Below are 24721 nucleotides of genomic sequence, written 5' to 3'. Positions count from 1 at the left end.
CATTTCCTGATTTTAATCAAACTTCATCAGATTATTCGTTGTATGATGTCGATCGCATATATGTGACTATTAGGAGTCAAAGTTATAGCGCCACCAACTGGCAGAAGGAAGTGTGTCATTTTCAAAATGATTTGAATTCAGCATCTTATTATTACTCGATTTGCTTCAAACTTCATCAGAATAATGTTAAAACACAGCCGATATAAATCTGCAAGGGGGATATTGATATCTAAAAAATTGTTGCCGTGGCAACATGTCAAACTGGAATACTTCTCAGGTGATTTTGAGGCAAATAACATACTTAGAATTTCACAAAACTCTGAACACACATCAGTATTTCTGATAGGAACTTAAATTGTGAATGGATTTTGGATAGCTTGAATGGTTTTGCCGTGGTGATTTTTTTAAATGACCTTACAAAGGGAATCATTATTGTATTTTTAAATTGCAGCTTCCAAACACGTCAAAGAATTTTTTCATACAGATGAAAAAGTCATTCTGAGGAAATATGCATAGTTTCACGACTTTACAACACTGTATGGATAACAGAAAATTAAAAAAACTGTCAGACATCTCATCTCACTCTGTCCCTCTGTTTTAGTATATGTGCTTAGACTTCCATTGTCTGAGAGAAATAGCGCCCCTACAGGTTCAATTCCCGGACTTTTACTTTCACTTTTAAATCGGTTAAAAATACAAACAAATACTTAGATTTAATTCACACTGACAAGCTAAACCAACATATCTGATTATTACCGGTTCAGGGCTCATGGATAAATTATTTCTGGCCAGAGATACGTGAGAAATAGGAGAGATGAATCACCGCTGTGATCACGAGCGTCTGGAGTAAAGAGCTCAGAAAAAACGAATTTATTCCTGTTTTAAAGCTTTTAAAAGTAAATTATTACAGCGATATCACACAATCAACCAATTAGAACACACCAAGAGCTAAATTAAGATGTTTTTGAACTGTTTGTGTGAAAATGAAATATTTGCAGCTGCCTATCTGAAATCACCGCTCCGATCAGCGCGTACAGTGTCCAGCTCAAAACAAACGAATTTATTCTTGTTTAAGAGCTTTTTTAAATAAAATATTACCACAAATGCACACAATAAACCCATTGTAACACAACAAGAGCTAAATGCAGGTGTTTGTGACCTGTTTAAGTGTGCAAGACTATTTGAAAGCGCGACTGGCAGAATAACATATCTCTCGAGCTGCAGGATTCTGTCTTTCGTCGTAAGAACGAACACATCACGGACAAGATTATTTCAAAATACATAATAGCTTGGCGAATATAAACGAAAACAGCCACGTGAACATAAACTGGATCTACTGGATTTGAATATTAAAGTGACCACATTTACCACTTGCTTCTGTCTTGGCTGCTTTTTTAATGTGTGCGTATTTATTTATCTATTTATCTTTTTATACATTTTGTATAATTTCATAGTTTGTGTATTACAATTATAAAAACAAAAATAAAATTAGCCACTCACATAGAAATAGCTTAGGCCTTAACCTTTTTCTGACAGTTTTAGGGATTTTTAAAAATCCTAAAAAAACCTTATTTGTGCTGCAAATAATAATTTCAAACTCATTTGATACTGACCTATGACATCCTGTGACATTATATTTATTTGAATTTACATAATCTCATGGATGTAACAGTAAATCTGTTCAGCTCACAGATCAATACTAAGCTGTAATACAAGCAGAACTTTCACAAATGCTTATGAGTCATTTAAGGATTTGATAACACTGTAAAATAATGTCTAATTTGTTAACATTAGCAAATTAATTGATAACACTTTATAATAACTGCACTCATTATTAAATAGTCAGTTCATGCTTTATAAAGCCTTGTCCCAATATTAATAGTCAGTAGTAAGCAGTTTATAAATACAGCTATAAATAGCTTGTCCTTGGTTTATAAGCACATTTATTAAAAATGAGAGTAAGTTATCTTCCTATGAAAAATAAAAGATAAAAATAAACAAACAACAACACAGATTGATACAGAACTCAGAAATTTTATTGTGGATTTATGATAAAGCCTGCAAATGAATTCATACTCCTCCTCATACTACTCCATACTCCTTTTTCAACATGATGCCAATATACTGAGATGTTAAATTGTGAATGGGTTTAGGATAGCTTAAATGGTGTTGCCATAGAGATTTATTAAAGTAACATAAAAAAATACAATAGTTATTTTACTATATCTTTACAATTTTTCATTCTAAATCTTCATAATTTTTTATATAAGTAGAAGTCCTCATTTGAAGGAAGCACAGTAAGTTTCATAGCTTTATCACTTTCAAGAGCCAGCATAAAATTTAAACTATCATAACTTATAAATCAAGCTTGCAATTCTTAGTACCTATAATGGCCACCAGAGGGAGCTATAGGATTACTTTTAAATAATTATTGGAGAAACGAGTATGATTTAAATCATTTATAGAAATCTTTCAAATAAAATAATATGTATTTTAGGAATTTTACTGATAAAATGACCCTCACTTAATTAGAATAACAAGCTGAAGTATTGTGAACTGTATATTAAGAATAATTCTTAATAGGCTTTATGGACAGATACGTTTTAAGTGACTCTTGAAGGTTCAGCACCACATCCTCTTTTACCACTGTTTAAAGAATTAATCTTACAGAACAGGTGTGAATGAATTTTGGATAGCTTGAATGGTTTTGTCGTGGTGATTTTTTGAAATAATAGTAAAAAAGGAACCAGTAAAAAAAAGTGCAGCTTCTAAACACTTCAAAAAAATGTACACATAGAAGACAAGTCATTCTGAGGAAATATGCATAGTTTCATGACTATACAACATTATATGGATGACAGAAAATTAAAAAACATACATCTGATGTCACTATGTCCCTCTGTCACTGTGTGTGTGTGTTTGTGTGTGTTTTAAGTGAATTAGGTGTGAAACTATCAGTGAGCATTTAGTCTCCAGCGCCAACATTTTACAGAACTGCCACTTTCCTGGAGTCTCAGAATTACAATGTGTCAGGTTCTGAGAGATCTAAGATTCCAAAAAAATATTTAATTAGAATACCATGAAGTATTGTGAAATACTATATATTAAGACTTTATATATAGGCTTAATGAACAGATTAGACTGACTCGTGAAGGACCAGCACCACCTCCTCTTGTTTGATGGTTTGAGGAATATATCTTCCAGAATCCGGGATTAAGATTTAGGAGCTCATTTTTATTCCACCTCCTTTCCTGAAAGTCTGTCTTGCAGAATTGACTAAAAATTAATCTTCACATTAATTCCTAATTCTTTTGCAATTCTTTTGTCAGTTCTTCTTGACCTGTTTTTCTCTTCCAGCTTTCCTGGACTATTGTATAGCACTCATAAATGATTAAATAAAAAATAATGGTAGTTATTAAGATTGATATGGTTTGGAATTGGTAAAATGTGCTTGGAAAAAAATCACAATAAAACAATGTTTTAATGTTTAAGTTTGGAATATTAACTGACATGAATGAATGCTATATAAATATTGTTCATGTTAACATAATGTTTATAAATGAAATCTTATTGTAAAGTGTTACTAAAGTTATATATATATATATATATATATATATATTGTTCTGTGAATGTGATTTTAAAGTCTAGATGATTCGGATTAACCCTTTAACTGCCATATCAAGTTCAAGTTCAAGTTCAAGTTCAATTTATTTGTATAGCGCATTTACAACAGCCTCCTGGCTGACCAAAGTGCTTTAACATAAGAGCAAGAATATTACACATACATAAAAATAGACCAGACAAAAAATTTAAAACCACCCATTTCAAAATGTAGCATAACACAGTAGTCAGTACACTAAGGAAAATAAAAAAGTTTTTAGCAAAGATTTAAAATTAGACAAGGAAGGGGCCAGTCTGATCTCTAAAGGCAGGGTATTCCAGAGTCGTGGCCCAGCCACTGCAAATGCACGCTCCCCTCTACGCTCCCCTCTATCCTTTAAAACCTCACTGCCAGAGGGATATTGTGAATGCATGTGCCCGCTGGGCACAGTTTACCTGATGCCACCGGGGTGGTGATGGCATTGGTGGCTTGAGCCCGCCATCGCTGCTTGCAGCTATATTTATTATTATTATTCTTCTTCTCCATAATGAATCGCATTTTTGAAGGCCTAAACATACTCAAAAAGTCATGAAACTTTGCACACACCTCAGAACCGGCGAAAATGTACATATGATATGGGTTTCAGAAGTGGGTGTGGCAAAATGGCTCAACAGCGCCACCTATACACATTCAACGGTGTGCGCCTTGAGCTACGTTTCATGTACATGTATGAAAATTGGTATACACATGTAACTCTCCAATACCTACAAAAAAGACTCTTGGACCAAAATTCTAAACCCAACAGGAAGTCGGTTATTTTTAATTTTATGAGCAAATTTTGTGTCATTTTTGTCATTTCCATGCGTTGTATTTTAACGAACTCCTCCTAGAAATTTATTCAGATAAACACCAAATTTGGTATGCCTCATCTAAAGGCCTTTGCGATGTTAAATTGCGAAGATTTTGAGTTTTCGTTAATGGGCGTGTCCGTGGCGGCCTGGCGAATTTCGATGATTCGCCATGAAAAATGAAGTTCCTATAACTCAGACATACAATGTTCAATCTGCCTCAAACTTCACATGGTTGATAAGACTCTGGAACTGAACAGATTGACATGCCCATATTCAGTTATAGTCATAGCGCCACCTATTGGCAACAGGAAGTTACATATTTTATGCTCCGAAGAACTACTCCTAGAAATTTTATGACATCAATGTCTTTTTTGTGGTCAGTCTAATCTAAAGGCCTGTGCAATGTTAAATTGTGAAGATCTTGAGTTTTCGTTAAAGGGCGTGTCCATGGCGCGGTGACAAAGTTCGATGTCTCGCCATGGGAGTAGAAGTTGTTGTAACTCAGGCATAAAATATCAGATCTTGCCCAAACTTCACATGCTTGATAAGAGTACTGACCTGCCCACATCTGGAGGCCAATATTCCATTGGGTGTGGCAAAATGGCTCGATAGCGCCACCTATACACTTTCAATGGAGTGCGCCTCGAGCTACGTGTCACGTACATGTACGAAAATCGGTACACATATGTAACACACCAATAGCTACAAAAAAGTCTCTTGGTACGAAATCCGAATCCCAGCAGGAAGTCGGTTATTTAGAATTTTCTCTGCAAAATTGGCATCGTTTTTGCCATTTTCAGGGGTTGTACTTTAACGAACTCCTCCTAGAGATTTATTCAGATCAACACCAAACTTGGTCAGTTAAATCTAAAGGCCTTTGCGATGTTAAATTGTGAGGATCTTGAGGTTTTGTTAAAGGGCGTGTCCATGGCGGCCTGACAAATTTCGATGTTTTGCCATGAAAAGGAAGTTGCTGTAACTCTGACATACAATGTCCAATCTGCCCCAGATTTCACATGTTAGATAAAACTTCTGCCCTTAATAGATCTACATGCCCACATTCAGTTATAGTCATAGCGCCACCTATTGGCAACAGTAAGTGACATGTTTTACGCTGCGACAAACAACTCCTATAATTTTTTTGAGATTAACATATATTTTTTGGTCAGTCTAATCTAAAGGCCTGTGCAATGTTAAGTTTTGGAGATCTTGAGTTTTTGTTAAAGGGCGTTTCCATGGCGCCATGACAAAATTTGATGTCTTGCAACAGCAAGAGAAGTTGTTGTAACTCAAGCATAAAATGTTCAATCTTCCCCAAACTTCACATGTTTGATAAGAGTCCTGGCCTGAACACATCTGAAGGCCAATATTCCATTATAATGATAGCGCCACCTGCTGGCAACGGTAAGATTGGCACATATATGGGATATACTTTGATATATTCCACTTATATTTAGGACATTAAATGCATATTTCTCAACGTTCACCTTTTTACTAAAGCCACACGATGGCGGTGAGCCCGGGTGCGAGGGCCCGTTCATCGCTGCTTGCAGCTTTAATTAGGGCTCAAGCCCAAAGGGCGAGAGGCCTATTGTTTTCCTTAGGATTATTTTTTATTATTAGGGCTCAAGCCTGGAGGGCGAGAGCCCTATTGTTTTCCTTAGGATTATTTGTTATTATTATTATTATTATTTATTATTATTATTTTTCTTCAAGGTTTCGGGGGCTTTTGGGGCCCTTAACATGCTTAAAAAGTCTTGAAAATTGGCACACAAATTGGAACCTGCGGCCATTAGGGCCGGGCAGAGACTGATACACGGGCGTGGCACAGGGGCTCTACAGCGCCCCCTGGAATACTTAGGGCCATATATCATACATACTTGCACGTAGACATACGAAACTTGGTACACATATAGAACTCATCAATACAAACAACTTTCGTATTGCATATCATAGGCTCCGCCCAACAGGAAGTTGGCTATTTAGGGTTTATTATTCATATTTGTCGTCGAAGTTGTGGGGGCTTTTGGAGTCCTTAACATACTCAAAAACTCTTGAAAATTTGCACACACCTTTGGATCTGTGGCCTTTAGGAGCCTGCAGAGGTTGGGACCTGGGCGTGGCACAGGGGCTCTACGGCGCCCCCTGGAACACAGTCATAAATGTTGATGTATAGCTCACACATACTTGCACGTATTAATATGAAACTCAGTACACATATAGATCTCATCGTGCCGAACAACTTGCGTATTGCATGTCATAGGCTCCGCCCAACAGGAAGTCAGCTATTTAGAGTTATGTAAAAAGCGCATGCTCTGGAATTTGATATACTTGTCATAGGTTTTTTACTCGATTGCCACCAAACTCGGTCAACATGATCTCAAGACATTGGGGATGAAAAATTGCCAGGGGATTTTTGATATCTCGAACGGTTTGCTCGTAGCGAGGCGTTGAATTTATGGCGAGAATTGAGAAACAGGAAGTGTCTAATACCATCCTCATACATTTCCTAATTTTAATCAAACTTCATCAGATTATTCATTGTATGATGTCGATCGCATAAATGTGACTATTAGGAGTCAAAGTTATAGCGCCACCAACTGGCAGCAGGAAGTGTGTCATTTTCAAAATGCTTTGAATTCAGCATCTTATTTTTACTCGATTTGCTTCAAACTTCATCAGAATAATGTTAAAACACAGCCGATATAAATCTGCTGGGGGGATATTGATATCTAAAAATATTGTTGCCGTGGCAACATGTCAAACTGGAATACTTCTCAGGTGATTTTGAGGCATATAACATGCTTAGAATTTCATCAAACTCAGAACACATATCAGTATTAGTGACAGCTAGACACTGGCAAAAGTTCATACGAGGGCGTGGAAGAGGCACTCTATAGCGCCACCTTTTGTCAAAAGTGAGGGGGTTAGTTTTAGCTACAGACACCAAACTCAGTACAAAAATTGTTCTTATCAAGACGGACAACTTTCTAATTCACAGTCATCAGCTACGACCAACAGGAAGTCGGCTATTTTGATTTGAATGTGGATTGTTTTTTACATTTAGCTGTGAATTAATGCATACTGCTCAGAGGAGAGTAACACTATACACACCAAACTTGGTCTACATGTTGAAAAAACATTGAGGAACTTAAATTGTGAATGGGTTTTGGATAGCTTGGATGGTTTTGTCGTGGTGATTTTTTAAAATGACAATAAAGATGGAATTATTAATTTTCCTGCATTTTTAAATTCCAAACACTTCAAAACCTTTTTTCATACAGAAAAAAAGTTATTCTGAGTAAATATGCATAGTTTCATGACTTTACAACACTGTATGGATAACAGAAAATTAAAAAACTGTCAGACATCTCATATCACTCTGTCCATCTGTTTGAGTGTGTGTGCTTAGACTTCCATTGTCTGAGAGAAATAGCGCCCCTACAGGTGCAGTTACCGGACTAAAAAAGGGAGGAGACTGTCTTTTTGTTTCGATTTTAAATCGGTTAAAATACAAATAAATACTTGGATTTAATTCACAATGACAAGCTAAACCAACATATATGATTATTATCAGGTCAGGGCTCATTAATAATTGATGTGTGGTCAGTGATACGTGAGAAACACGAGAGATGAATCACCGCTCTGAGCAGGAGCGTGTGGAATGATGAGCTCAGAAAAAACGAGTTTATTCTTGTTTTATAGCTATTAAAAATAAAGTATTGCAGCCATATCACACAATTCACCAATTAGAGCACACCAAGAGCTAAATTAAGATGTTTTTGAACTGTTTGTGTGAAAATGAATTATTCGCAGCTGCCTATCTGAAATCACTGCCTCCGATCAGCGCGCACAGTGTCACAAGTTCAAAACTAACGAATTTATTCTTGTTTAAGAGCTTTTTAAAATAAGTTATTGCCATAAATGCACACAATACATCCATTATAACACAACACTAGCTAAATGCAGGTGTTTGTGACCCGTTTAAGTGTGCAAGACTATTTGAAAGCGCGACTGGCAGAATACCATATATCTCTGCAGCTGCAGGATTCTGCCTTTCGTCGTAAGAACGAAGTGAACACATCACGGACAAGATTATTTCAAAATACATAATAGATTGGCTAATATAAACGAAAACAGCCACGTGAACATAAACTGTTGAGAAATAAATCTGAAGTGGATCTATTGGATTTTAATATTAAGTGACCGCATATACCAGCTGCTTCTGTCTTCAATTTTAATCTATATAAAAAATTTAACTCATTCATCTTGGCTGCTTTTTTAATGTGTGTACGTATTTATTTATTATTTTGCTCTAACAAGACTAAATCTATATTTAATTAAATCAATTACATTTTATTTTACATTTGATTTGTCCATTTCTGCATCTAAACGCCTAAAAACCTAAAACATGCTCTATTATACTATTGTTAGCAATTTCTTTATCGTCCAATTTATCTGGTGTACACTTTTATTTTCATAATAAACTTGTTTGTTAGATTATACACAGTTACAGTGGTCTATAATAAATATTGACAGGTTTTATTCAAGCTGTTTAGAATGAATGCAGTAGGCTAATTTTTTTTTAATGTAAATCCAAAAAAAATAAATAAATAAATAAATAAAAAACATTGGAAAATAATAACTGTTGTACTTTTTTTATACATTTTGTATAATTTTATAGTTTATGCATTATAGTTATAAAAACAAATAAATTTAGCCACTCACATAGAAATCTTAGGCCTTATCCTTTTTTGACAGTTTTAGGGATTTTTAAAAATCCTAAAAAACCTTATTTGTGCTGCAAATAATAATTTCAAATTAATTTGATACTGACCTCTGACATCCTGTGACATGATATTTATTTGAATTTACATATTCTCATGGATGTAACAGTAAATCTGTTCAGCTTACAGATCAAGACTAAGCTGTAATGCAAGCAGAACTTTCACAAATGCTTTTAGGTCAATAAAATCATTACAAAACACTTACAAATCATTTAAGGGATTTGATAACACTGTAAAATAATGTTTAATTTGTTAACATTAGCAAATGCATTGATAACACTTTATAATAACTGCACTCATTAGTAAATAGTCAGTTCATGCTTCATAAAGCCTTGTCCCAATATTAATATTCAGTAGTAAGCAGTTTATAAATACAGCTATAAATAGCTTGTTCTTGGTTTATAAGCACATTTATTAAAAAGGAGAGTAAAGGGTCAGTTATCTTCCTATGAAAAAAAATAAAATAAAAATAAACAAACAACAACACAGATTGATACAGAACTCAGAAATGTTATTGTGGATTTATGATAAAATCAGCCTGTAAATGAATTCATTCTCCTCCAAGAAGACATAAGTAGTTCACACCAAACTGTTTTAACATGAAGCCATATACTGAAGATGTTAAATTTCGAAAGGGTTTAGGATACCTTAAATGGTGTGGCGATAGCGATTTATTAAAGTAACATAAAAAATACAATAGTTATTTTACTATATCTTTAACATTTTTAATTCCAACTCTTCATAATTTTTTATATACGTAGAAGTCATCATTTGAAGGAAGCACAGTAAGTTTCATAGCTTTATCATTTTCAAGAGCCAGCATAAAATTAAAACTATCATAACATATAAATCAAGCTTGCAATTCTTAGTACCAATAATGGCCACCAGATGGCGCTATAGGATTACTTTTAAATAATTATTGTAGAAACAAGTATGATTTAAATCATTTATAGAAATCTTTCAAAGAAAAATAATATGAATTTTATGTATTTTACTGATAAAATGACCCTCACTTAATTAGAATATCAAGCTGAAGTATTGTGAACTGTATATTAAGAATAATTCTTTATAGGCTTAGGGACAGATATGTTTTGAGTGACTCTTGAAGGATCAGCACCACATCCTCTTTTACCACTGTTTAAAGAATGTATCTTACAGTACAGGTGCGGATGAATTTTGAATGGCTTGAATGGTTTTGTCGTGGTGATTTTTTGAAATAACAGTAAAAAAGTAACCAGTAAATGTCTTTTATTGTTTTAAAGTGCAGCTTCTAAACACTTAAAAAAATTGTACACATAGAAGACAAGTCATTCTGAGGAAATATGCATAGTTTCATGACTATACAACACTATATGGATGATAGAAAATTAAAAAAACTATCATACATCTGATGTCACTCTGTCCCTCTGTCACCGTGGGTGATGTGTGTGTGTGTGTGTGTTAATTGAATTAGGTGTGAAACTATCAGGGAGCATTTAGTCTCCAGCGCCAACATTTTACAGAACTGCCACTTTCCTGGAGTCTCAGAATTACAATGTGTCAGGTTCTGAGAGATCTAAGATTCCAAAAAATTATTTAATTAGAATACCATGAAGTATTGTGAAATACTATATATTAAGACTTATATATATATAAGACTATATATAGGCTTTCTGAACCGATTACAGTGACTCGTGAAGGACCAGCACCACCTCCTCTTGTCCGATGGTTTGAGGAATATATCTTCCAGAATCCGGGATTAAGATTTAGGAGCTCATTTTTATTCCACCTCCTTTCCTGAAAAGTCTGTCTTGCAGAATTGACTAAAAATTAATCTTCACATTAATTCCTAATTATTTTGCAATTCTTTTTGTCAGTTCTTCTTGACCTGTTTTTTTTTTTCTTCTTCTTTTCTGACCTCATGACCCAGTCAGCATTTTTGTACAATGGTCAAGTCTTAACTTATCCATTTCTGTATTGCATTTGTGTTTGATATTTCTCATGGGTATTTCATAATTTTCGACTTTGAGTTAAAATAGTTTGAGTTAAAACTCTTTTTTAGTGCATTTCATCTGTAAAAGAAAACATGCCTAATAATTCTGCACATGAATATAAGGAGTTTTTCTCTTCCAGCTTTCCTGGACTATTGTATAACACTCATAAATTATTAAATAAAAAATAATGGTAGTTATTAAGATTGATATGGTTTGGAATTGGTAAAATGTGCTTGGAAAAAAATCACAAAACAATGTTTTAATGTTTAAGTTTGGAATATTAACTGACATGAATGAATGCTATATAAATATTGTTCATGTTAACATAATGTTTATAAATGAAATCTTATTGTAAAGTGTTACTAAATATATATATATATATATATATATATATATATATATATATTGTTCTGTGAATGTGATTTTAAAGTCTAGATGATTCGGATTAACCCTTTAACTGCCATATCCTTTAAAACCTCACTGCCAGAGGGATATTGTGAATGCATGTGCCCGCTGGGCACAGTTTACCTGATGCCACCGGGGTGGCGATGGCATTGGTGGCTTGAGCCCGCCATCGCTGCTTGCAGCTATATTTATTATTATTATTATTATTATTATTATTATTTTTTTTTTTCAACGTCTCGGGGGCTTTTGGGGCCCTTAACGTGCTTAAAAAGTCTTGAAAATTGGCACACAGATTGGAACCTGCGGCCATTAGGGCCGGGCAGAGACTGATACACGGGCGTGGCACAGGGGCTCTACAGCGCCCCCTGGAATATGGAGGGCCATATATCATACATTCTTGCTCGTAGACGAATGAAACTCGGTACACATATAAATCTCATCAATCCAAACAACTTTTGTATTGCATATCATAGGCTCCGCCCAACAGGAAGTTGGCTATTTAGGGTTTAGTATTCAAATTTTTCGTCAAAGTTGTGGGGGCTTTTGGGGTCCTTAACATACTCAAAAACTCTTGAAAATTTGCGCACACTTTGGAATCTGTGGCCTTTAGGAGCCTGCAGAGGCTGGGACCCGGGCGTGGCACAGGGGCTCTACGGCGCCCCCTGGAACACAGTCAGAAATGTTGATGTATAGCTCACACATACTTGCACATATTCATATGAAACTCAGTACACATATAGATCTCATCGTGCCGAACAACTTTCGTATTGCATGTCATAGGCTCCACCCAACAGGAAGTCAGCTATTTAGAGTTATGTAAAAAGCGCATGCTCTGGAATTTGAAATACTTGTCATAGGTTTTTTTCTCGATTGCCGCCAAACTTGGTCAACATGATCTCAAGACACTGGGGATGAAAAATTGCCAGGGGATTTTTGATATCTCGAACGGTTTGCTCGTGGCGAGGCGTTGAAATTATGGCGAGAAATGAGAAACAGGAAGTGTCTAATACCGTCCACATACATTTCCTGATTTTAATCAAACTTCATCAGATTATTCGTTGTATGATGTCGATCGCATATATGTGACTATTAGGAGTCAAAGTTATAGCGCCACCAACTGGCAGAAGGAAGTGTGTCATTTTCAAAATGATTTGAATTCAGCATCTTATTATTACTCGATTTGCTTCAAACTTCATCAGAATAATGTTAAAACACAGCCGATATAAATCTGCAAGGGGGATATTGATATCTAAAAAATTGTTGCCGTGGCAACATGTCAAACTGGAATACTTCTCAGGTGATTTTGAGGCAAATAACATACTTAGAATTTCACAAAACTCTGAACACACATCAGTATTTCTGATAGGAACTTAAATTGTGAATGGATTTTGGATAGCTTGAATGGTTTTGCCGTTGTGATTTTTTTAAATGACCTTACAAAGGGAATCATTATTGTATTTTTAAATTGCAGCTTCCAAACACGTCAAAGAATTTTTTCATACAGATGAAAAAGTCATTCTGAGGAAATATGCATAGTTTAACGACTTTACAACACTGTATGGATAACAGAAAATTAAAAAACTGTCAGACATCTCATCTCACGCTGTCCCTCTGTTTGAGTATATGTGCTTCAGACTTCCATTGTCTGAGAGATATAGCGCCCCTACAGGTTCAATTCCCGGACTTTTACTTTGACTTTTAAATCGGTTAAAAATACAAATAAATACTTAGATTTAATTCACACTGACAAGCTAAACCAACATATCTGATTATTACCGGTTCAGGGCTCATGGATAAATTATTTCTGGCCAGAGATACGTGAGAAATAGGAGAGATGAATCACCGCTGTGACCACGAGCGTCTGGAGTAAAGAGCTCAGAGAAAACGAATTTATTCCTGTTTTAAAGCTTTTAAAAATAAATTATTACAGCGATATCACACAATCAACCAATTAGAACACACCAAGAGCTAAATTCAGATGTTTTTGAACTGTTTGTGTGAAAATGAAATATTTGTGGCTGCCTATCTGAAATCACGCCTCCGATCAGCGCGTACAGTGTCGAGCTCAAAACAAACGAATTTATTCTTGTTTAAGAGCTTTTTTAAATAAAATATTACCACAAATGCACACAATAAACCCATTGTAACACAACAAGAGCTAAATGCAGGTGTTTGTGACCTGTTTAAGTGTGCAAGACTATTTGAAAGCGCGACTGGCAGAATAACATATCTCTCGAGCTGCAGGATTCTGTCTTTCGTCGTACGAACGAACACATCACGGACAAGATTATTTCAAAATACATAATAGCTTGGCGAATATAAACGAAAACAGCCACGTGAACATAAACTGGATCTACTGGATTTGAATATTAAAGTGACCACATTTACCACTTGCTTCTGTCTTCAATTTTAATCTATATAAAAAAGGAAACTCATTCGACTTGGCTGCTTTTTTAATGTGTGCGTATTTATTTATTTACCTTTTTATACATTTTGTATAATTTCATAGTTTGTGTATTACAATTATAAAAACAAAAATAAATTTAGCCACTCACATAGAAATAGCTTAGGCCTTAACCTTTTTCTGACAGTTTTAGGGATTTTTAAAAATCCTAAAAAAAACTTATTTGTGCTGCAAATAATAATTTCAAACTCATTTGATACTGACCTATGACATCCTGTGACATTATATTTATTTGAATTTACATAATCTCATAGATGTAACAGTAAATCTGTTCAGCTCACAGATCAATACTAAGCTGTAATGCAAGCAGAACTTTCACAAATGCTTATGAGTCATTTAAGGATTTGATAACACTGTAAAATAATGTCTAATTTGTTAACATTAGCAAATTCATTGATAACACTTTATAATAACTGCACTCATTATTAAATAGTCAGTTCATGCTTTATAAAGCCTTGTCCCAATATTAATAGTCAGTAGTAAGCAGTTTATAAATACAGCTATAAATAGCTTGTCCTTGGTTTATAAGCACATTTATTAAAAAGGAGAGTAAAGGGTCAGTTATCTTCCTATGAAAAATAAAAGATAAAAATAAACAAACAACAACAACACAGATTGATACAGAACTCAGAAATTTTATTGTGGATTTATGATAAAATCAGCCTGTAAATGAATTCATACTCCTCCTCATACTACTCCATACTCCTTTTTCAACATTATGCCAATATACTGAGATGTTAAATTGTGAATGGGTTTAGGATAGCTTAAATGGTGTTGCCATAGAGATTTATTAAAGTAACATAAAAAATACAATAGTTATTTTACTATATCTTTAAAATTTTTCATTCTAACTCTTCATAATTTTTTATATAAGTAGAAGTCCTCATTTGAAGGAAGCACAGTAAGTTTCATAGCTTTATCATTTTCAAGAGCCAGCATAAAATTAAAACTATCATAACTTATAAATCAAGCTTGCAATTCTTAGTACCTATAATGGCCACCAGAGGGAGCTATAGGATTACTTTTAAATAATTATTGCAGAAACGAGTATGATTTAAATAATTTATAGAAATCTTTCAAATAAAATAATATGTATTTTAGGAATTTTACTGATAAAATGACCCTCACTTAATTAGAATAACAAGCTGAAGTATTGTGAACTGTATATTAAGAATAATTCTTTATAGGCTTTATGGACAGATACGTTTTAAGTGACTCTTGAAGGTTCAGCACCACATCCTCTTTTACCACTGTTTAAAGAATTAATCTTACAGAACAGGTGTGAATGAATTTTGGATAGCTTGAATGGTTTTGTCGTGGTGATTTTTTGAAATAATAGTAAAAAAGGAACCAGTAAAAAAAAGTGCAGCTTCTAAACACTTCAAAAAAATGTACACATAGAAGACAAGTCATTCTGAGGAAATATGCATAGTTTCATGACTATACAACATTATATGGATGACAGAAAATTAAAAAACATACATCTGATGTCACTCTGTCCCTCTGTCACTGTGTTGTGTGTGTTTGTGTGTGTTTTAAGTGAATTAGGTGTGAAACTATCAGTGAGCATTTAGTCTCCAGCGCCAACATTTTACAGAACTGCCACTTTCCTGGAGTCTCAGAATTACAATGTGTCAGGTTCTGAGAGATCTAAGATTCCAAAAAAATATTTAATTAGAATACCATGAAGTATTGTGAAATACTATATATTAAGGCTTTATATATAGGCTTTATGAACAGATTAGACTGACTCGTGAAGGACCAGCACCACCGCCTCTTGTTTGATGGTTTGAGGAATATATCTTCCAGAATCCGGGATTAAGATTTAGGAGCTCATTTTTATTCCACCTCCTTTCCTGAAAGTCTGTCTTGCAGAATTGACTAAAAATTAATCTTCACATTAATTCCTAATTCTTTTGCAATTCTTTTGTCAGTTCTTCTTGACCTGTTTTTCTCTTCCAGCTTTCCTGGACTATTGTATAGCACTCATAAATGATTAAATAAAAAATAATGGTAGTTATTAAGATTGATATGGTTTGGAATTGGTAAAATGTGCTTGGAAAAAAATCACAATAAAACAATGTTTTAATGTTTAAGTTTGGAATATTAACTGACATGAATGAATGCTATATAAATATTGTTCATGTTAACATAATGTTTATAAATGAAATCTTATTGTAAAGTGTTACTAAAGTTATATATATATATATATATATATATATATATTGTTCTGTGAATGTGATTTTAAAGTCTAGATGATTCGGATTAACCCTTTAACTGCCATATCAAGTTCAAGTTCAAGTTCAATTTATTTGTATAGCGCATTTACAACAGCCTCCTGGCTGACCAAAGTGCTTTAACATAAGAGCAAGAATATTACACATACATAAAAATAGACCAGACAAAAAATTTAAAACCACCCATTTCAAAATGTAGCATAACACAGTAGTCAGTACACTAAGGAAAATAAAAAAGTTTTTAGCAAAGATTTAAAAATAGACAAGGAAGGGGCCAGTCTGATCTCTAAAGGCAGGGTATTCCAGAGTCGTGGCCCAGCCACTGCAAATGCACGCTCCCCTCTACGCTCCCCTCTATCCTTTAAAACCTCACTGCCAGAGGGATATTGTGAATGCATGTGCCCGCTGGGCACAGTTTACCTGATGCCACCGGGGTGGTGATGGCATTGGTGGCTTGAGCCCGCCATCGCTGCTTGCAGCTATATTTATTATTATTATTCTTCTTCTCCATAATGAATCGCATTTTTGAAGGCCTAAACATACTCAAAAAGTCATGAAACTTTGCACACACCTCAGAACCGGCGAAAATGTACATATGATATGGGTTTCAGAAGTGGGTGTGGCAAAATGGCTCAACAGCGCCACCTATACACATTCAACGGTGTGCGCCTTGAGCTACGTTTCATGTACATGTATGAAAATTGGTATACACATGTAACTCTCCAATACCTACAAAAAAGACTCTTGGACCAAAATTCTAAACCCAACAGGAAGTCGGTTATTTTTAATTTTATGAGCAAATTTTGTGTCATTTTTGTCATTTCCATGCGTTGTATTTTAACGAACTCCTCCTAGAAATTTATTCAGATAAACACCAAATTTGGTATGCCTCATCTAAAGGCCTTTGCGATGTTAAATTGCGAAGATTTTGAGTTTTCGTTAATGGGCGTGTCCGTGGCGGCCTGGCGAATTTCGATGATTCGCCATGAAAAATGAAGTTGCTATAACTCAGACATACAATGTTCAATCTGCCTCAAACTTCACATGGTTGATAAGACTCTGGAACTGAACAGATTGACATGCCCATATTCAGTTATAGTCATAGCGCCACCTATTGGCAACAGGAAGTTACATATTTTATGCTCCGAAGAACTACTCCTAGAAATTTTATGACATCAATGTCTTTTTTGTGGTCAGTCTAATCTAAAGGCCTGTGCAATGTTAAATTGTGAAGATCTTGAGTTTTCGTTAAAGGGCGTGTCCATGGCGCGGTGACAAAGTTCGATGTCTCGCCATGGGAGTAGAAGTTGTTGTAACTCAGGCATAAAATATCAGATCTTGCCCAAACTTCACATGCTTGATAAGAGTACTGACCTGCCCACATCTGGAGGCCAATATTCCATTGGGTGTGGCAAAATGGCTCGATAGCGCCACCTATACACTTTCAATGGAGTGCGCCTCGAGCTACGTGTCACGTACATGTACGAAAATCGGTACACATATGTAACACACCAATAGCTACAAAAAAGTCTCTTGGTACGAAATCCGAATCCCAGCAGGAAGTCGGTTATTTAGAATTTTCTCTGCAAAATTGGCATCGTTTTTGCCATTTTCAGGGGTTGTACTTTAACGAACTCCTCCTAGAGATTTATTCAGATCAACACCAAACTTGGTCAGTTAAATCTAAAGGCCTTTGCGATGTTAAATTGTGAGGATCTTGAGGTTTTGTTAAAGGGCGTGTCCATGGCGGCCTGACAAATTTCGATGTTTTGCCATGAAAAGGAAGTTGCTGTAACTCTGACATACAATGTCCAATCTGCCCCAGATTTCACATGTTAGATAAAACTTCTGCCCTTAATAGATCTACATGCCCACATTCAGTTATAGTCATAGCGCCACCTATTGGCAACAGTAAGTGACATGTTTTACGCTGCGACAAACAACTCCTATAATTTTTTTGAGATTAACATATATTTTTTGGTCAGTCTAATCTAAAGGCCTGTGCAATGTTAAGTTTTGGAGATCTTGAGTTTTTGTTAAAGGGCGTTTCCATGGCGCCATGACAAAATTTGATGTCTTGCAACAGCAAGAGAAGTTGTTGTAACTCAAGCATAAAATGTTCAATCTTCCCCAAACTTCACATGTTTGATAAGAGTCCTGGCCTGAACACATCTGAAGGCCAATATTCCATTATAATGATAGCGCCACCTGCTGGCAACGGTAAGATTGGCACATATATGGGATATACTTTGATATATTCCACTTATATTTAGGACATTAAATGCATATTTCTCAACGTTCACCTTTTTACTAAAGCCACACGATGGCGGTGAGCCCGGGTGCGAGGGCCCGTTCATCGCTGCTTGCAGCTTTAATTAGGGCTCAAGCCCAAAGGGCGAGAGGCCTATTGTTTTCCTTAGGATTATTTTTTATTATTAGGGCTCAAGCCTGGAGGGCGAGAGCCCTATTGTTTTCCTTAGGATTATTTGTTATTATTATTATTATTATTTATTATTATTATTTTTCTTCAAGGTTTCGGGGGCTTTTGGGGCCCTTAACATGCTTAAAAAGTCTTGAAAATTGGCACACAAATTGGAACCTGCGGCCATTAGGGCCGGGCAGAGACTGATACACGGGCGTGGCACAGGGGCTCTACAGCGCCCCCTGGAATACTTAGGGCCATATATCATACATACTTGCACGTAGACATACGAAACTTGGTACACATATAGAACTCATCAATACAAACAACTTTCGTATTGCATATCATAGGCTCCGCCCAACAGGAAGTTGGCTATTTAGGGTTTATTATTCATATTTGTCGTCGAAGTTGTGGGGGCTTTTGGAGTCCTTAACATACTCAAAAACTCTTGAAAATTTGCACACACCTTTGGATCTGTGGCCTTTAGGAGCCTGCAGAGGTTGGGACCCGGGCGTGGCACAGGGGCTCTACGGCGCCCCCTGGAACACAGTCATAAATGTTGATGTATAGCTCACACATACTTGCACGTATTAATATGAAACTCAGTACACATATAGATCTCATCGTGCCGAACAACTTGCGTATTGCATGTCATAGGCTCCGCCCAACAGGAAGTCAGCTATTTAGAGTTATGTAAAAAGCGCATGCTCTGGAATTTGATATACTTGTCATAGGTTTTTTACTCGATTGCCACCAAACTCGGTCAACATGATCTCAAGACATTGGGGATGAAAAATTGCCAGGGGATTTTTGATATCTCGAACGGTTTGCTCGTAGCGAGGCGTTGAATTTATGGCGAGAATTGAGAAACAGGAAGTGTCTAATACCATCCTCATACATTTCCTAATTTTAATCAAACTTCATCAGATTATTCATTGTATGATGTCGATCGCATAAATGTGACTATTAGGAGTCAAAGTTATAGCGCCACCAACTGGCAGCAGGAAGTGTGTCATTTTCAAAATGCTTTGAATTCAGCATCTTATTTTTACTCGATTTGCTTCAAACTTCATCAGAATAATGTTAAAACACAGCCGATATAAATCTGCTGGGGGGATATTGATATCTAAAAATATTGTTGCCGTGGCAACATGTCAAACTGGAATACTTCTCAGGTGATTTTGAGGCATATAACATGCTTAGAATTTCATCAAACTCAGAACACATATCAGTATTAGTGACAGCTAGACACTGGCAAAAGTTCATACGAGGGCGTGGAAGAGGCACTCTATAGCGCCACCTTTTGTCAAAAGTGAGGGGGTTAGTTTTAGCTACAGACACCAAACTCAGTACAAAAATTGTTCTTATCAAGACGGACAACTTTCTAATTCACAGTCATCAGCTACGACCAACAGGAAGTCGGCTATTTTGATTTGAATGTGGATTGTTTTTTACATTTAGCTGTGAATTAATGCATACTGCTCAGAGGAGAGTAACACTATACACACCAAACTTGGTCTACATGTTGAAAAAACATTGAGGAACTTAAATTGTGAATGGGTTTTGGATAGCTTGGATGGTTTTGTCGTGGTGATTTTTTAAAATGACAATAAAGATGGAATTATTAATTTTCCTGCATTTTTAAATTCCAAACACTTCAAAACCTTTTTTCATACAGAAAAAAAGTTATTCTGAGTAAATATGCATAGTTTCATGACTTTACAACACTGTATGGATAACAGAAAATTAAAAAACTGTCAGACATCTCATATCACTCTGTCCATCTGTTTGAGTGTGTGTGCTTAGACTTCCATTGTCTGAGAGAAATAGCGCCCCTACAGGTGCAGTTACCGGACTAAAAAAGGGAGGAGACTGTCTTTTGGTTTCGATTTTAAATCGGTTAAAATACAAATAAATACTTGGATTTAATTCACAATGACAAGCTAAACCAACATATATGATTATTATCAGGTCAGGGCTCATTAATAATTGATGTGTGGTCAGTGATACGTGAGAAACACGAGAGATGAATCACCGCTCTGAGCAGGAGCGTGTGGAATGATGAGCTCAGAAAAAACGAGTTTATTCTTGTTTTATAGCTATTAAAAATAAAGTATTGCAGCCATATCACACAATTCACCAATTAGAGCACACCAAGAGCTAAATTAAGATGTTTTTGAACTGTTTGTGTGAAAATGAATTATTCGCAGCTGCCTATCTGAAATCACTGCCTCCGATCAGCGCGCACAGTGTCACAAGTTCAAAACTAACGAATTTATTCTTGTTTAAGAGCTTTTTAAAATAAGTTATTGCCATAAATGCACACAATACATCCATTATAACACAACACTAGCTAAATGCAGGTGTTTGTGACCCGTTTAAGTGTGCAAGACTATTTGAAAGCGCGACTGGCAGAATAACATATATCTCTGCAGCTGCAGGATTCTGCCTTTCGTCGTAAGAACGAAGTGAACACATCACGGACAAGATTATTTCAAAATACATAATAGATTGGCTAATATAAACGAAAACAGCCACGTGAACATAAACTGTTGAGAAATAAATCTGAAGTGGATCTATTGGATTTTAATATTAAGTGACCGCATATACCAGCTGCTTCTGTCTTCAATTTTAATCTATATAAAAAATTTAACTCATTCATCTTGGCTGCTTTTTTAATGTGTGTACGTATTTATTTATTATTTTGCTCTAACAAGACTAAATCTATATTTAATTAAATCAATTACATTTTATTTTACATTTGATTTGTCCATTTCTGCATCTAAACGCCTAAAAACCTAAAACATGCTCTATTATACTATTGTTAGCAATTTCTTTATCGTCCAATTTATCTGGTGTACACTTTTATTTTCATAATAAACTTGTTTGTTAGATTATACACAGTTACAGTGGTCTATAATAAATATTGACAGGTTTTATTCAAGCTGTTTAGAATGAATGCAGTAGGCTAATTTTTTTTTAATGTAAATCCAAAAAAAATAAATAAATAAATAAATAAAAAACATTGGAAAATAATAACTGTTGTACTTTTTTTATACATTTTGTATAATTTTATAGTTTATGCATTATAGTTATAAAAACAAATAAATTTAGCCACTCACATAGAAATCTTAGGCCTTATCCTTTTTTGACAGTTTTAGGGATTTTTAAAAATCCTAAAAAACCTTATTTGTGCTGCAAATAATAATTTCAAATTAATTTGATACTGACCTCTGACATCCTGTGACATGATATTTATTTGAATTTACATATTCTCATGGATGTAACAGTAAATCTGTTCAGCTTACAGATCAAGACTAAGCTGTAATGCAAGCAGAACTTTCACAAATGCTTTTAGGTCAATAAAATCATTACAAAACACTTACAAATCATTTAAGGGATTTGATAACACTGTAAAATAATGTTTAATTTGTTAACATTAGCAAATGCATTGATAACACTTTATAATAACTGCACTCATTAGTAAATAGTCAGTTCATGCTTCATAAAGCCTTGTCCCAATATTAATATTCAGTAGTAAGCAGTTTATAAATACAGCTATAAATAGCTTGTTCTTGGTTTATAAGCACATTTATTAAAAAGGAGAGTAAAGGGTCAGTTATCTTCCTATGAAAAAAAATAAAATAAAAATAAACAAACAACAACACAGATTGATACAGAACTCAGAAATGTTATTGTGGATTTATGATAAAATCAGCCTGTAAATGAATTCATTCTCCTCCAAGAAGACATAAGTAGTTCACACCAAACTGTTTTAACATGAAGCCATATACTGAAGATGTTAAATTTCGAAAGGGTTTAGGATACCTTAAATGGTGTGGCGATAGCGATTTATTAAAGTAACATAAAAAATACAATAGTTATTTTACTATATCTTTAACATTTTTAATTCCAACTCTTCATAATTTTTTATATACGTAGAAGTCATCATTTGAAGGAAGCACAGTAAGTTTCATAGCTTTATCATTTTCAAGAGCCAGCATAAAATTAAAACTATCATAACATATAAATCAAGCTTGCAATTCTTAGTACCAATAATGGCCACCAGATGGCGCTATAGGATTACTTTTAAATAATTATTGTAGAAACAAGTATGATTTAAATCATTTATAGAAATCTTTCAAAGAAAAATAATATGAATTTTATGTATTTTACTGATAAAATGACCCTCACTTAATTAGAATATCAAGCTGAAGTATTGTGAACTGTATATTAAGAATAATTCTTTATAGGCTTAGGGACAGATATGTTTTGAGTGACTCTTGAAGGATCAGCACCACATCCTCTTTTACCACTGTTTAAAGAATGTATCTTACAGTACAGGTGCGGATGAATTTTGAATGGCTTGAATGGTTTTGTCGTGGTGATTTTTTGAAATAACAGTAAAAAAGTAACCAGTAAATGTCTTTTATTGTTTTAAAGTGCAGCTTCTAAACACTTAAAAAAATTGTACACATAGAAGACAAGTCATTCTGAGGAAATATGCATAGTTTCATGACTATACAACACTATATGGATGATAGAAAATTAAAAAAACTATCATACATCTGATGTCACTCTGTCCCTCTGTCACCGTGGGTGATGTGTGTGTGTGTGTGTGTTAATTGAATTAGGTGTGAAACTATCAGGGAGCATTTAGTCTCCAGCGCCAACATTTTACAGAACTGCCACTTTCCTGGAGTCTCAGAATTACAATGTGTCAGGTTCTGAGAGATCTAAGATTCCAAAAAATTATTTAATTAGAATACCATGAAGTATTGTGAAATACTATATATTAAGACTTATATATATATAAGACTATATATAGGCTTTCTGAACCGATTACAGTGACTCGTGAAGGACCAGCACCACCTCCTCTTGTCCGATGGTTTGAGGAATATATCTTCCAGAATCCGGGATTAAGATTTAGGAGCTCATTTTTATTCCACCTCCTTTCCTGAAAAGTCTGTCTTGCAGAATTGACTAAAAATTAATCTTCACATTAATTCCTAATTATTTTGCAATTCTTTTTGTCAGTTCTTCTTGACCTGTTTTTTTTTTTCTTCTTCTTTTCTGACCTCATGACCCAGTCAGCATTTTTGTACAATGGTCAAGTCTTAACTTATCCATTTCTGTATTGCATTTGTGTTTGATATTTCTCATGGGTATTTCATAATTTTCGACTTTGAGTTAAAATAGTTTGAGTTAAAACTCTTTTTTAGTGCATTTCATCTGTAAAAGAAAACATGCCTAATAATTCTGCACATGAACATAAGGAGTTTTTCTCTTCCAGCTTTCCTGGACTATTGTATAACACTCATAAATTATTAAATAAAAAATAATGGTAGTTATTAAGATTGATATGGTTTGGAATTGGTAAAATGTGCTTGGAAAAAAATCACAAAACAATGTTTTAATGTTTAAGTTTGGAATATTAACTGACATGAATGAATGCTATATAAATATTGTTCATGTTAACATAATGTTTATAAATGAAATCTTATTGTAAAGTGTTACTAAATATATATATATATATATATATATATATATATATATATATATATATATATATATATATATATATTGTTCTGTGAATGTGATTTTAAAGTCTAGATGATTCGGATTAACCCTTTAACTGCCATATCCTTTAAAACCTCACTGCCAGAGGGATATTGTGAATGCATGTGCCCGCTGGGCACAGTTTACCTGATGCCACCGGGGTGGCGATGGCATTGGTGGCTTGAGCCCGCCATCGCTGCTTGCAGCTATATTTATTATTATTATTATTATTATTATTATTATTATTATTTTTTTCCAACGTCTCGGGGGCTTTTGGGGCCCTTAACGTGCTTAAAAAGTCTTGAAAATTGGCACACAGATTGGAACCTGCGGCCATTAGGGCCGGGCAGAGACTGATACACGGGCGTGGCACAGGGGCTCTACAGCGCCCCCTGGAATATGGAGGGCCATATATCATACAT

Source organism: Carassius gibelio, chromosome B3 (assembly GCF_023724105.1).
Source record: "Carassius gibelio isolate Cgi1373 ecotype wild population from Czech Republic chromosome B3, carGib1.2-hapl.c, whole genome shotgun sequence".
NCBI classification, from domain to species: Eukaryota; Metazoa; Chordata; class Actinopteri; order Cypriniformes; family Cyprinidae; genus Carassius; species Carassius gibelio.
Note: the sequence above shows the minus strand (reverse complement) of the source record.